Genomic DNA, 14,553 nt, shown 5'->3' with positions numbered 1-14,553 from the left:
AAAACTTTAAGAGTTGTTTGACTTTTCACCAATTCCTGTTGATAAAGACACCTATATTGCAAAAAAAAAAGAACCCCAAACATGGAAGAGGAGATTTTTGTTTTCTAGCTTTGGGGGCCTTTGATAATAACTGCTTTAGGAAGGTACAGTCACTGGCTGAGCTCACGGTAGAGGTCTCGGTGTTTCCCTCCCATCTGAGTGTTTTCAAGCCCGTATTGGTAACACTGCATCTGAAGGCAATGAAATCCCATCAGTTTGAGCTCATCTCTTGAGACCCTAATCTCTGACTGACTGTTGGCAGCACAGCCATAAGGAAAACTGCCAGAATGTAATTTATGTGTTGCTCCTCTGGAGAAGGAGACCCAAGAGGTGAAAGAATCAAACCACATGTGCAGAGGCACATGTTCACCAAGGGCATTTAAATCCAGGGGCAAGACTAAATCTAATGGGAAGTAAATCTGAAATACATATAGCGGAGATGTCAGGAGGCCAAGCACCAGCCACTTTCACTTACTGATCCATTACTGTTGTGCCAATGTACTTGCTGATGTGGACCTAGCCTAATGCTACTTAATCTGCACCAAATCTAGGACAGTTTGGGAGGGGTGGTGGGTGAGGAGCTATGTTCTGTGTATGCTGCATGAATGTTTTGCAAAGGGTAGTGAGAAAAGCATCTAAAAAGCTGGTTGTTTATTCAACCTTTCTCCTCCACAAAGTCAGTTTTTCAGTAAACAAGCTGCCGAGAGAATCACCTCTATTATTTATAGGGTGGTGGGTTTTCCAATATGTGCTCTCACCAACTAGAGATATACAAATTGACTGTGTTCTGGTGTGTCTGTTTCTCCTCTATGAACTTCAAAGACAAAATGCCATTTTAAAAACAGGTTAACTAACTAGGTCGGTATTTGTTCCAGGGTGAGCATGTGTGGTCTCTAAGACACTGAAGAAATTCTTCTTTTTGAAGGTCTGCATTTCACAGCATTGAAGGGTTCAGCAATGCTGGTTTAGCACAGGTCTTTTTTAAAAGCTGCATACTTCAGTGCTAAGGGGATTAGAGTTGAACACACTTTAATGAACACCTGTGAAGAGAGTGAATCTGTTTAAAAGAATAGACATGCTGTGCTTCAAAGTAATCCATAGAGAGAAATATGGAGAGCTGTTTTAAAAGAATACTGTGCATTTTAACTAACTAATTCAGTTAAAAGAATAAATTTTCAATGCGCAGAAAGACAAAATACAAGAGAAAGGAGAAGAGCTGTGTTATACAGCTACATCATTCCCTGCTACATTTTTTGCTCTTAATCTGAATAAAAGCAAGAAGACTTTGAACCACCTAACTGAAACAGACATTCAGGGTGCAGTTTCAGTGGGGTTTCTCTATGGCAATGGGATTATGCATTTAATGGGTGTCAGTTTTACCTTCTCTGTGCTTTTTAGTTGCTCTGATCCCTCAGGAAATGCGAGAATTTTGAGTGAGGATGTAATGATCACATTCACTAAGGGAGAAGTAATAGAATTTTTGCTGACTGATTATTTTATCACCTTTAATGCTTCCTTATGATGGTAATGAAAACCTTGAAATATTCAGCTGATGAAATGTTTTATGATTAAGACTGAGCTGGTCTTTTGCAGAACTGAATCTGGGGCCTGGTAATGGCTTTCGAAGGTTGGCACAGATGGCAACAATGGTAAAATACTCAGTGAATAGCACACAAATACTAAAGCAAAGATCTCTAAGACTCTTTTCATAGTACTATCTTGTGCTGAACGTCTTTTGTATGAGAAACAAATAGAACCTCGCCTGCCTAGGCAGTGCTGCTGGAAAGACCTATTTCCTACTGTAGGAAGACTAGAATTAAGAGTCTCTTTTTCAAGATTTTTAGTTTTAATTAGATGTCCTGTAACGGCGCTGCTCTTCATCCAGCCGTTCATTCCTTCTGCTGTTGCTCATGTACCACAGCTTGTCCTGGAGTGGAACCTTTTCACAGATATTTTGATTAAACTCATCCTGGCCTCCCCAGATAATTTTTGCAGGGGAGGTATTCTGTCTTTTCAAGCATAACAAATGTACATGGAGATCAAATTAATATCAGGATGAGAAAATGAAATTTTTTCTTTTGTAACCCTTATTGTCTGAGCCTTCTGAAGCACTTCGCAAACTTTAGGTCCTCCTTGAAGGGAGCATTGCTGTGCCTGTTTTAAATACAGGGAAAGGGGGAATGAAGGGCAAAGGAAATGAGACCTAAATAAATGAGCTGAACCGGAGCTGAAGGCTGACCTTCCACTTCTGCACAAGGCGACTATGAGTGGACCTCTCTTTCATATTTGAATGCACAGTAGAGGAGGGAACGTGTGATAGAAGGCAGTGTCAGATCAGTGTCAAACGGTACATTTAGATTAGATGTGAAGAAGAATTCTTCACCATGAGGGTGGTGAGACACTGGAACAGGTTGTCTGGAGAAGCTGTAGCTGCCTCATTCCTGGAAGTGTTCAAGGCCAGGTTGGATGGGACTTTTAGCAACCTGGTCTAGTGGAACGAAACCCTGCCCATGGTAGGGGTTGAAACTAGATGATCTTTAAGGTCCCTTCCAACCCAACCTATTCTACAATATACATCTGATTCTCAGGGCATGCCCCCATCTAAGTCAGTTTAACCTGGTTTCCTTGGCAAATACGTCAGTAGTGGGATTAGTGTGATGAAGTTCTCCCTTGCCAGCATGTCACTGGGCTATCCTACTGCTGGCAAGAGGGTGCCTGTGCAAAAGACATGAGGGTGCTAATACCCCTACGACAGCCCTACTGGGGTGAGCAGAGGGATGGCTGTGCTGCAGCCCTGCAGGACCCCCATGCTCTGTTGTGGAGATCACCTCAGGTCAGAGGCTCATTGGTGCAAGAGCCTTGTGGCCCTTCTCTTTGCCCATAGGAATGGCAAACAAGATAAGAAGGCTCCTTGAGCTAGTGCTCAAGTGTTATGGGTTTGCCCAAATGCAGTTGTGATCTTGAAAGAATTTTGAAAGGGCTTAGCTATTCTGCCTATGAAGTCTTTTGCCTTTTAGTGCTGCAGAGTGAAAACTTTGATACGTCCCTTGCATCTGGAGCCACCGATGTACCCCAGTATCCTTCATGAAAGGAACTTCTGTTATGAGGACCAACCCTTTAAAAAGTGTGTTTAGAGTGATTTAAGGGCAGATTTTCTCTTATTGTCAGGGTTTTTTAAGCTATTCAGATGAGACCCAGTTCACCAGCCACAGAAACAAAAGAACAGTGTAATCCAAAAATGTGTAAAATGAAGGGAATGAAAGTCTCTTCTTAGTCTGTGTGGAATCAGCTTAAAATGGGTCTAAAATAAGTAGGATTTAACTGAAGTACAAAAGATCAAACCTTAGAACAAATTGTCAGGTAATTTTAAATAAATCCTCTTTGCTCCTTGTGCTAATAATGAGACTGCTCTGCAAACCTGGATCACTGCTGTTTCGGAGCAAACAGCTCTTTATCTATATAGTTGCTCTTCTCACCTCAGCACATCAAACCTGAGCCACCTGTAGTGATTTGTGACTGAAAAGAATGTCCCCTGGAATAATAAAACTGATTCCAAAGGTAGAATTTGACGTTTCCTTCTTGATAACTTTGTTGATCCTTTGAAATGGAAAGAAAGCTCAGTTCCCATGCTGAGCATGGGGGGAAAGAGATCCTCTTGCTGAGGTCAGGGTGTGCCTTTTATTAGATGCTGTTGGTTTTTATTAAAGAAAAAAAGGTGGGGGAGAGGCCAAGGGAACACACACGTGCTACCCCCCCCCCCCTTTAGTACCTGTGAAAAATTATGTAAGTAAAATACAGCCTTCCAAACATGAGGGCAAGAGTGGAGTTTGGTCAGTACGCAGGGAGAAAACCACAGAACGAGGTGATTCATCTCCGTGAAACCTTTTTAGAGGAGGAAACATGATTTGCAGTGAGGGTTTGGTCTGTCCCTCTTGGACACAGGAGCATGGGTCCTGCTTCACTCCAGTTATCTCCTCTCACCAGGGCTAAGGTTGGTACTGGGCAGCCAAAGCCTCCTGTGCTGCTTGTGGGTGACTTTATCTGGTGGTGAGGAGGGAAGTGCCGCAGGTAAATTCATTTGCACATCACCTGCATGTTGTAGGAAATTAATAGCAACTGATGAAGGGCAGGGACAGATTGATTAGCAGCCCTCAAAAGCTGGGTGTAGCAAGCCTTAGCAAGGTTGGGAGTTGTTTGTGCTTGGTTTAAAAGTAAATCAGGGATTTGTGTAATCATTTATTTTAGAGCTTTATTATGTGTAGGTCTATGAGGTGGTGATTAGAACTGGATTTCATAAACTGTGTATTCAGGGAGCACAGCAGATGAAGACAGCAGCATGTTCTCCCTATTGTAATACTCCTGCAGAGAGGTTTTGCTGAAGATTGCTCAGGTAAGATCCCAAAGGGTCATTTGTCCTACCCATAGGGTAAAGTGTCATTACAATAAGGGGGCTTCATGTTGCAGCCAGTGCTCTAATTTTCTCAGTTAATAAAATAGAAATAATCTGTCTTAATCAAAGTACTGTAAAATTCAATATATGCTAATCAAACCTTTTGAGAGATTAGTGATTATTCACGGGGAAATGTGAAAAGAGGCTGCTTAATGTCGATTTTGGGGGTGTTTTTGGTGCATCAGGGTGCTTGGTGGGAAGGCTGTACTTTGGAATACTTGAAATTGTTGCGTGGTGGGGAGATGGAAGCTCTCCGAAGTTTGCTTTCCCATACAATTTTGAAAGCTGGTTTCTGAAAGAACAGATACACAAAAATACGATGTTCTGTGGAGGCTCTTGAGCTGTCCTTCCCATTCCTCTCTCCCTCCCCCCCTCCCTCCCTCCCCCCTTCTCTAAGGGGAAAGCTCGAAACGGTTCAAGCATTATCAGCGGCACTACCTCACAGAAAGCCTGACGTTTGAAAGGGACGTGTCCGGCGCTGATTTGCTTTCTAGGCACGTTTACCTCGCGGCAGCTCCGTGCCAGGGGCCCGGGCTGCGCCTCACAGCCGTGGAGATAGGGGGCAGCGCCGCGCCGCCACCGGCACCGCTCGGAAACGAGCCGCTTTGTAGCCTCCCGGGTTCAGTGAGCAACCCAGTTAAGGAGGATAAAGCAAGCCAAACGTGAGAAAGGTGGCGTGTGTCTGGGGAAAAGAAGTTTAAGCGTGAAGGTAGCAATAGGATACACGAAGAAGGGAGCAGGCAAACACCTCCGGTTAGGGCCACCCGGCTACAAACTTCATCCCTCTTTCTGGAAAATCCTGTAAGAGGAGAAATGAAATGTTTGAATGTTTGGCAGGTGCTCTGGGTTTAGGTAGTGCTGTGGGCTGTACTGGTGGTGTTGGAAAATGTCTCATATCTACACAAGGTGCTTTTGAAGAGTAGATTCAGCTGTGTTTCTTGTAAGTGTGGTTTTAATGGCTGCTAAGATGCTCGTGGGGTGGATTTTTGTGTGTGTGATTTTTTTTTGTGTGTGTGTGTGTGTGTGGGGGGGTGTTTCTGTTTGGTTTGGTTTTTTTTTTTGTTAGTTTTCTGACCGTTCCGCTGGTGGTGCGTGGTTGTGTGCCTGTGCTCTGTGCTGCCAGGGTGGGGAGAAAGGCTGTGCAGGGACTGTTAGCTAATACCTGTGTTCTGTCACAGGCTTTGATTCCCATGTCCCTAAGGCCAGTGAGGTTTAGCCCATGTGTGCTCATTACACAGCGCTTGGCTGGGCCAAATGCAGTCAAGACAGACTGTGTTGATTGGTGTTTTACTCTGTGAGTACTGCCATTGGCTCAGTGAGGTTATAACTGCTGAATGTCAGCAGAAGGATTTAAGTCTGACCCATATAGTATTTCTAAGAGTATACTGTATATTGCAAGCGTATTTATATTTTCGTTTTTTGAACACAGTAGTACTATGGTGAGTCAGTGCTGCAGTCCAGGACTCAGTGCACAAAAAACCCAAATGTAGCTATTGTGACTAACCTCAGAAATCAAAATTCCAATCAGGAAATGTTGATAATTAGTCTACCTACATTTCTAGTGTTTAAAAAAAGAACACAAGCTCTTTTGTTTTGCTTACAATATAGAAATTATCTGATGCTGCTTCCGCCCCCCCCCCCCATTTTGCCCAGCTAAGTGAAGAAAATGTTATGGCGGTTCCTGCCTTCATATAATAGAGATTTTTATCAATGAAGATTTCCAAGATTTCTTACATGCAAATATTTTTTTTTTTTTTTTAGGGATTTTCCCAGTGTGGAAGTCTGTATTTCATTTGGATTTTGTGTTGTTTTTTGTTTTTTTTTTTTGTTTTTTTTTTTGTTTGTGGTTTTTTTTTTTTTGTTTTAACAATCGAAAAGAGCAAGGATGTGTTTTCTGGGCTGCTGTTAGTAAAGTAATTGTCAGGGGCGAAAAAAAGAGGCTGCAGGAAGAAGCTCTAGTGTAATACATATGTTGTGCCATACTTGGGTGAGTGAAAGGAGAGGACTTTGCTGCTTGCTAATACAGTGAGTCTCTTGCAGATGATGCTTTTGAAAATATGGTAAGGCTGTTTTACCATGTAAACATTAAATACAGAGTGGTTTGGCTAGGCTGCTCAGGGTTTATCTGTGGTCCCATGCAAGTATGGAGGAGGATACATCCTGAAAATGAGTGTAAAGGGAATTCTTTGTTTATGTGGGAAAGATGCAGACTTAAGTGAAAGAGGAGCTTTGGGTTCTGCATGAATCAGGCTGTACTCACACCAAAGGAGTGACAAAAAGATAAAAGTGGAGAAAAAGCTATGTAATCTTCCAGGTGTGGTATTTTGCGCTGTGTTTTATGGTCTTGCAGCTCAGAAAAATGAACTTTCATTTAATTCTTGTGGACTCAGACAGGACATGGAAGACTTCACTTTAGAAGATACATGCTGGAGTTTAGACACAAATCTTCAGGCTTAAAAAAACATAGCTTTCAGGTTCATTAAAAGTTTCCTTAAAGCTTTGAAACTCACTCTTTCATTGAAAGAGGAGCTCTGACCAAACCAGGGTCTGACTAAAATTGGTGGGCAGAATCTGTGTCAGTTATGTGGCTTTGAATTCAGCCCCTAACTCGCAGCATTTGATAGTTTGGAGGAATTTTGGAGAAATTCTGAAGGCTTGTTGCACAGGGAGCTGTGCAAAATAAAAGGTGTCACCTTGCTTCTAGCCAGCAGACGCAGTCATGCCTTGCAAAGCTCTGGTGTGCACACATTGGCCTAAGTACAGCAGCTATGCCTTACTTTGAATCCCAGTCTTTATCTGGATCTCTTTCAGGCTTAAGCATGTCAAAGGTTAAGGTGATTGGTGATACTGCTTGATGAAAGTGTAATATTTTTTTTTTTCTTAGTTCTTTTTATTACAAGATGTTTTTGCTGTTCTGGGGCTTCATGAATGTATATGGTGTCTTTAGCAGTCAAGTCTCTTCTTGGCAGCTGAGTGCTTATAATGGTCATGTTTTTTTCTGTATGTTAAAGCAAGAGTTCTGAAGTTGCATTGCAATCCAGTGTACTCAGATTTGTGCTAAGGAACTGGCTTGAAGTTTTATCAGTAAAATGATAATAATTTACTTTGTTTTGTTGGATAGCAGCATAAATATTAGAGCTGTCAAATAAAGCTGGATAAAACACCTTGAGCTGAAACTTAGCTGAACTAAAACAGATATTAGAAATAATTTGGCTTCAAAGTAGATTTCCGGCTTCCATGTTTGGAATTTAGGCTATTCCGATCAATATATCTGGTCTCCAAGTTCCTGCCCACCTTTATCTTATCATATCAATAAGATAAGCCTAAGCCATTTTAGCCTTGGATCTCTCTGACACAGTTGTATTCTTGATGCAGTTTCATTGAGTTGCTTGCAGAGACGAGAGAGGGATACCTGTTTCTTCTTTCTGATGGTGAACTTAATCCCTGGATGCACTGTTATTTGCATTGAGGAAAGCAGCAAAAGGTCATTGATCACACTAGAATTCACGTCTAATCATGACTGAGGATCAGTTTTACATGTTGCATATGCCTGTCATTTAGACTTGTTCAACTGACTTTGGTCCAGCCTCTTTCCTTGTGTTTTATTTTAGCTCATACCTAAATTTAGCAGTCAAAGACTGCCAGAGCTCTCCAGTGTGTGCAGTGCACTATGGTGGAAAATCCCTATCTCTGAGATTCGCCCCTCTCCAGTAGACCAGCACCACCGCACTGGTTACCTTCAGTGCTTGACTTTTCAGTTTATGCTCTTTGTCAACAGCAGAGCAGTTCTTTCATTGGGTTAGTTTGTAGCTAATTTAGCTGACCTACGGTTTTAATTTTTTGGAAACTGAAAATAAGCCTTGTAGGCCCTTAATAGATATTTTTACAAATAGAAGGAAAGCAGACACGATTTTTAGCTGAGAGGGATTGCTTTAGAGGAGAATATTAGAGAGACACAATTTCACAAATGTATTGCACAACAATACACTAATTCTTTGCATGTATCCAGGGGCCTCAGCCCAAAGGTAGCTGAAATTCTATACCATAATTGCATTCTTTCAAAATTGCAGCTATAAGAGACCGTAGTTGTTTCCAGAAAAATGTTAAAAATGTGCGTTTTTCTGTACATACGTTGCATATGTTAGCATTCAGTCATAGATTACTTCATTAACCTTTGCTCTTCAGAAGCCTTGGAAAGGAAAAATATTTGAAGGAAAAAGAGATTGGGGGGAGCTGAAGGGATTTCTTGAAAGGTCAAAATCTATCAAGTTAGATCCCCCTGTCCCCTGCTCGACCAAACAGCTCCTGCTCCATGTCTCCACAAAGAAACAAATAGGTGTTGCAGGTGCTGAAGAACTGGAGATTGTATCACTGCTTGTTCCTTATGTTTGCTTTCACGCATTTAATAGCCCTCTTCAATTGTTCGTTTATTCAGATTTTTTGTTGTTCTTGAATGAAAGCTGTAGTAACAACTAAACACTCCACAACAAAGCCAAAAATCCAGATAAAATATGTCTTTCTTTTAATCCACTGTTTTGCTTTAAAGGCATTGGAACAAGGGTTACCTGACTGTCTTGAGCTTAAGATGCCTTTAGCCTTGCTAACTCATCAATACGCCTAGTTTTGATTTAGTTGTAGCTGGGGTTTTTTATCCTATTTATTTTTATTACATGTTTTTGGTGTCCACCTGGTGACAATAATATACAGAATGAAGCTAATCTCGCTCTATATTCTGGATTCAATCTTTTATAAGTGACTTCTCATGGCCAAGTTATAAGCCTTTGCAATATGGGAAATGCTGACAGTATCTTAGCAGTGTCTGCAGTAATGGGTGTTTCTCTAATGTAAACAAGTGGTGTTATTGGGCTCTCTTTTTCCATTCTCCCTGCTTTCTTGCAGAGGTGTTTTATCATTCATCAGCTACAAAACCAGCATCTTTTTTGCTTAACCTGTGACAGATTTCCCCACACCCTTTGAATCTTGAGTGGAACAGGACAGACAGGGAAAATTTATGTTGTACCTGTTCCATCCTTTTCAGCTTATCCAGAAGACTTCACTGCTGTCTGATGCTTTTAAGTACTTGTATTCAGTGAGTGTGTAAATAAACACTTTCAGTCTAAGCCTTGAAGGAGACAATCTTTAAAGAAAGTGTCATGACTGTGTAATTAAAAGGATGGGCATTTTGATATGATATATATATATATATCTAGTATGTTGTAGTGACAACTTAAACCTTTTCCCATAAAACTCTAAAAACCCTATAGCTTGTTTAATTTAAATGTTTAATGTAATTTAAAACTCTCTCTATAAGGCTCATATCCTAATCAGCCATAACATGGAGAAATGAAGGTAGAAGGAGCATGTGCTCTTCATTTGGGTGATAATGTTGGGGCTACCCATAAGCTTTTCCTGGAAAAGAGCTGGTAAGAACTAGTAAGAGGACAGAAGGGAGACGGGAGCTATGCTACGATCTGTAGACAGGCAAGGGCGGTGCCTGGGCTTCCTCCTTTGTGCTTTCTCCTGACTGTGTGAATACCCAGCAGAGTGGAAGCCACCTTTACTAACTGCGGGATGTTGCTTAGCTTTCTGTAAATACTGTTTTAATTGAAGTGTGACTGGGTATTCATGTGTTTTAAATAGTATTTTCTCTTAGAAAGCCTGCCATGCACTATTATTAAGTAGCAGTACTTGTGGATTCCTCTTCTCCAGCTATTTCCTTTAGCTAAAAATGCAAAACTGTGCTGCCCTGAAGGGTTATTTAGCAAGGGTTTTAATGAAATAATAGAAACATTGCACTCTAGTGATTTCCCCCATGCAGGGAAATGTCACAGTCCATTGGTCTTTCCCAGGAACATTAAATGAAATTACACCAATTTTCATTACTCTGCTCAAGTACAATGTTGTTAAGTAAATATTTGCACAAAAATGTGGCCATCCTGAGGTGTGAGCTGTCCTGTGAGGTGAATAATTAAAGCATGTGCTCTCTCCAGTAGCAGAAACCAGTGCTTGATACAGGTTTGATCATTTCACGTCTCTTTACTAATCCATAACTGTCTTCTGCAATTATTTTCATTGTCCAGCCAAGCAAAGATAAAAGGTAGAACATGTCTCTTTCGTCTATTCCCAGGGAAACTCCGTTATCCTTCAAGGGTCACGTGGCTATGAAAAAGCCAATCTGAGTGGGAAGAGGCAGCCCACAAGGACGATCTCAGTATGAGCAGAAAATGAAGTTGTTACCAGACAGCAAACTGCAGCCCTTGGTTCTTATGAATATTTGAATGAGTAACTAAAAACAGCTCAGTGGACTCTAAGCAACTGTGACAGCTGAAACTGCCTGGGAAACTGGCAGTCTGCAAGGACCACGATGAAAACATCAGCAGTCACATTTCTACTTGCACCACTATAAGTATATTGTAAAACCTGAGCAGGTTCATAGTCATCAAATATCATTCAGGGAAAAAAGAAATCTCTTCTCCCCCTATGAATTTTCATAAGCAAGTTACCTACAGAATCTGTCAAGAGATTCTGAATCCATTAAAGTACAACGATTTCTAACAACTTACTCAAGGCAAGAGAATAGCCAAATTTTGTAGACATTGAAATATTGATGTTGCTTTTGCTTATACTCAGAAAATTTGCCCTAGTGAATCTTTCATTAATATCTTTCAGTTAGTTCTGTGTGGAAAGAAAGATGATGAGACCAGTTTCCCTGGAGCTAAAATCTTCTGAATTATCTAAAGAAAACAACCCCAAACAACCCGGGAATGTGGGGAAGAAGAACCGTATTAAGCAAACTGATGAAAGACTGGCCTTTATTTTATCGCAATCAGAAAGACATACAGTAGTTATGAAAAGAACTTAAAAGAAGAAGTTATTACACTGAAGTGTAATTTTGACACTGATTTTTTTTTTTTAATGTATGTTATAAAGCTATGTTTAAAGTTGTGTTGAGTATGATGTACCTGATCATACAGACCACAGCTAATGTGTCCTCTGCTGTATAACTACCCAATATTTAACAACGTGAACATTCCTCACTCAATTGTTTTCACTGGGACCGCTGACACAAGAGAAGGTTGCAGAATCAGTTTAGTATGGTGTTTAAGATGTTGGCTTTATAGTAAAGCTGGGAGAGGAACATCCTCCTCACATTTCTTATTACTGTTTCAAGCTTACACTGTAAACTTCTGACTTCAGAACCAGATTAATTGTTCAGGTAAAATGTAACTGGCTTGCCGTAAAGGAATAACAAAGGAAGAAGTATGCTCTTGAAATAGTAAGGTGAAGAGCCTTTTTAACAAGAACTGCACTTATTTGTCAAACGGCACTTCATTCTGGCACTTGGTAGCAATGACATTGGTTTCAGTGTAACATCTGCAGTGCTGGAATACAATACTTTGAAAAATTGTGGAGCTCCCACCAAAGGAGATCTGTCTAACCTCTTCTTAAATGTTCATCAAGAATGATGGAGGAATAATTGATCCTGTAATAGTAAAGCACAGAGATTGACTGGCAGACCTCTTGAACTCCTGCCCAGACCTCACTTCTATGAGCTCAGGAATTAGAGTTGAGTCATGATTTTTAAGGGAGTGATGGCAGAGCAAACTGGAAGGCTTAGGTCTGATTCTACCTATTCTGTCAATGCCATCAAGTAAACATTGACCTTTCCCAGAAAATGTGGAATAAATCAAAATTCTGGCTACACGAGATAGGTACAGAACTGCATGAAAAATTCTCTGCACATTTCTGCTTTGAATTTTGCATTAAGTTTTTTTTTTTTTTTTTTTAGTTCTTTTGATCTTTTCATTTTGATTACATCACAAAAACTTTATCTGGTTGTGATTAACTGGTGGGATTTAGTTTGCGTTTTGGCGTAGTTACTTAATTTTGTTCTGTGTTGCATACAGAAGTCTTGAAACTGTTTTCCCTGGGTTTTATGCTTTTAGTAATATTTTGTTCTGCAAATCTAATAAAAGATGTTGTGGACAAGAGATAATGATTTTACAAGGAAGAAGAAAATGAGAAAGGAAAAAAGGTGGCAGGAAAAAGAAAAGGGCTCTCAAACAATTTGATTTATAGAGAGCATGTCACTGTTTGGCCCCATGGTATGACAAATGTGTGAAGGACTCTTTCTTGATTCTTAATACTGGTGAGTAAGTACAGAAAGATCCTGTGCTTTGTAGGCTACAGTCATCTGCTCCTCTGATCACATGTTAGTTTTAGACTGGTGTCTTGGATGATTTCAAGGGTTTGTGATTTTGGCTATATTTTTATAAGCCAAAGTTTTTATTAAACACCACAGACAATAAACTCAAGGAGGTCTGGAACGGAATAGGGCTTGCCTGGAAAGACCTGTTTGTAATGCAGCAATATCCAAAAAAGAAATGAGCCAAGCTGTTCTTGTGAAAGATGGCTGTGGTTCTCGTCTGTACTTGTCTTAGGTTCTTGATGCCTGGTGGAATGTTACAAGAAAGTGTTATTTATCCGCAAGAGCAGAGAGATTGGAAAGCTCTGGCTCAGTGCAGAGGCAGGAGATGCCAATGAACATCCTAAAGACCTGATTTGCCCATTGAAAAGGAAGGGGCGAAGGCAGAAGTGTAATGACCGTTTCCCAAGGATGTTCTGGCCTTCTGTTTCCCACGACACCCAGGAAGTCTGAGTCAGCAGCTCAGAGCTGCTAGTCATGGCCAGTGTTTCCAGTTCCACTCCTTTTGTTTGTCTTGTTTCTGACAGCTGACTTGTTGGTGAGCCCCCCTCTGGAGGCACGCTTATTGGGGTCCAGAGACAGCTCTGTCTCCAAGTTCAAATGAGTGCCATGGTGCAAGGAATAGGCCCAGTAACAATGCACATCATCTGGTGTGGGTGGATAGTAAGATGCTGCCTGTGAGTGTTGTATGACTAAGAATCTGTGGCCTGAGACTTGATGAATGTGGGAGCTCGAGGAACTGAAATGCTTTGTGGCTATGTGCTGGCACATATGTGTAGCAGAGGCTGAGTCCAGATTTCACAGTATAATTTGCCAGTGTCATCTTCTGTTTAAAGGGATACAAATTGTCTTGCTTCCTTGTATTACTCTCATACTTGTATCTTTTTCATGAAGCATGATGAAGAGCTATGATTCGGATAGTGGCGTGTCACAAGCAAAGGGGATTTGTTTATCTGGCTGCTACCTAATGTCCTCAAGTCCTCTAGTTCTTCTTTATACTCTCCTTGGCTTTGACTTTAGCATGAAAAATGAGTAAATATGAATGTTGCACAGATTCTGCCCTGCAGTTAGTATCTACTAAGCTTCTGGAAACAGAGTCAATAAAAAGATTGATTGGATAATTCCCAGTTTATTTCTGTGTGTAAAGCAATAATTTTCATCAGATGGTAGGCATGGCTATTAGGTTTCCTAGGTGAGAATAAAAAAAGGAAAAAACTGAGATTATTTCTAGTCCAACCTGCATTTTGCTTAATGCAAATGCAACCACTCTGAAAGCAGAATGATTAATAGCATTGCCATTCTGTCTGGGTCCATAAATAGCCCACCTGGCCATCAATCTTCTCCAGAGACACTGTGAAGCCAAATCTGATGGCTTGAATGGTGAAGTGCAAAAAACCTCTGTAACTGTTCTGAGTCTTCTGAAATTCATCCCTTCTCCAAGCCTAGAAAAATCAGTCCCTGTAAAAAAATCCAAGAATCATTTGTTAGACTAAGTTTTTAAAAACTACCTAACATCACTGTTGCATCTTTATGTAGAGACTTTTCACTCTATTAAAAGCTGCAGATTATTCAGTTAATCAGTTCAGGATCATTTCTTTTACCGGTATTAATGTTGCTGCCTGTGTGGAGCACTGCACCCCAAAAGAGACTACTGTCTCTATTCACATTCACTGTATCAATTCTGACCCAAGTTAAAAGCCAGGAATATATATATCTTCCCTAATTCTTTAAAGAGTTTTTATCTGCTCAACTGTCTTTTAGCATCTCGTTTACTTTAACTGTGTCAACCTTAGTGTAACAGATGCAGGTATGGTTAGCTGCATGTGCACTTTGATGGATGAAGACTGAAAGGATACAC

At 40.7% G+C, this 14,553-nt stretch overlaps 1 protein-coding gene across 1 annotated transcript in view; it reads left to right on the top strand.

Moving 5' to 3' along the window:
- Positions 1–4,220: 4,220 nt before the first annotated feature.
- EPHA4 (EPH receptor A4) overlaps positions 4,221–14,553 on the top strand; it is a 225,445-nt gene continuing 215,112 nt past the window's right edge. Inside the window, exon 1 of the mRNA XM_062638850.1 lies at positions 4,221–4,429. The gene's annotated coding sequence lies outside the window, so the exon portion shown is untranslated. The remainder of the gene's footprint in view (positions 4,430–14,553) is intronic.

This window comes from Pezoporus occidentalis, unplaced genomic scaffold (genome assembly GCF_034315485.1).
Source record: "Pezoporus occidentalis ecotype Australia unplaced genomic scaffold, CSIRO_AGI_Poc_V1 ctg59, whole genome shotgun sequence".
Classification (NCBI taxonomy): Eukaryota; Metazoa; Chordata; class Aves; order Psittaciformes; family Psittacidae; genus Pezoporus; species Pezoporus occidentalis.
The sequence above is the reverse complement of the archived record's forward strand: the minus strand, read 5'-3'. Positions and strand labels throughout refer to the sequence as shown.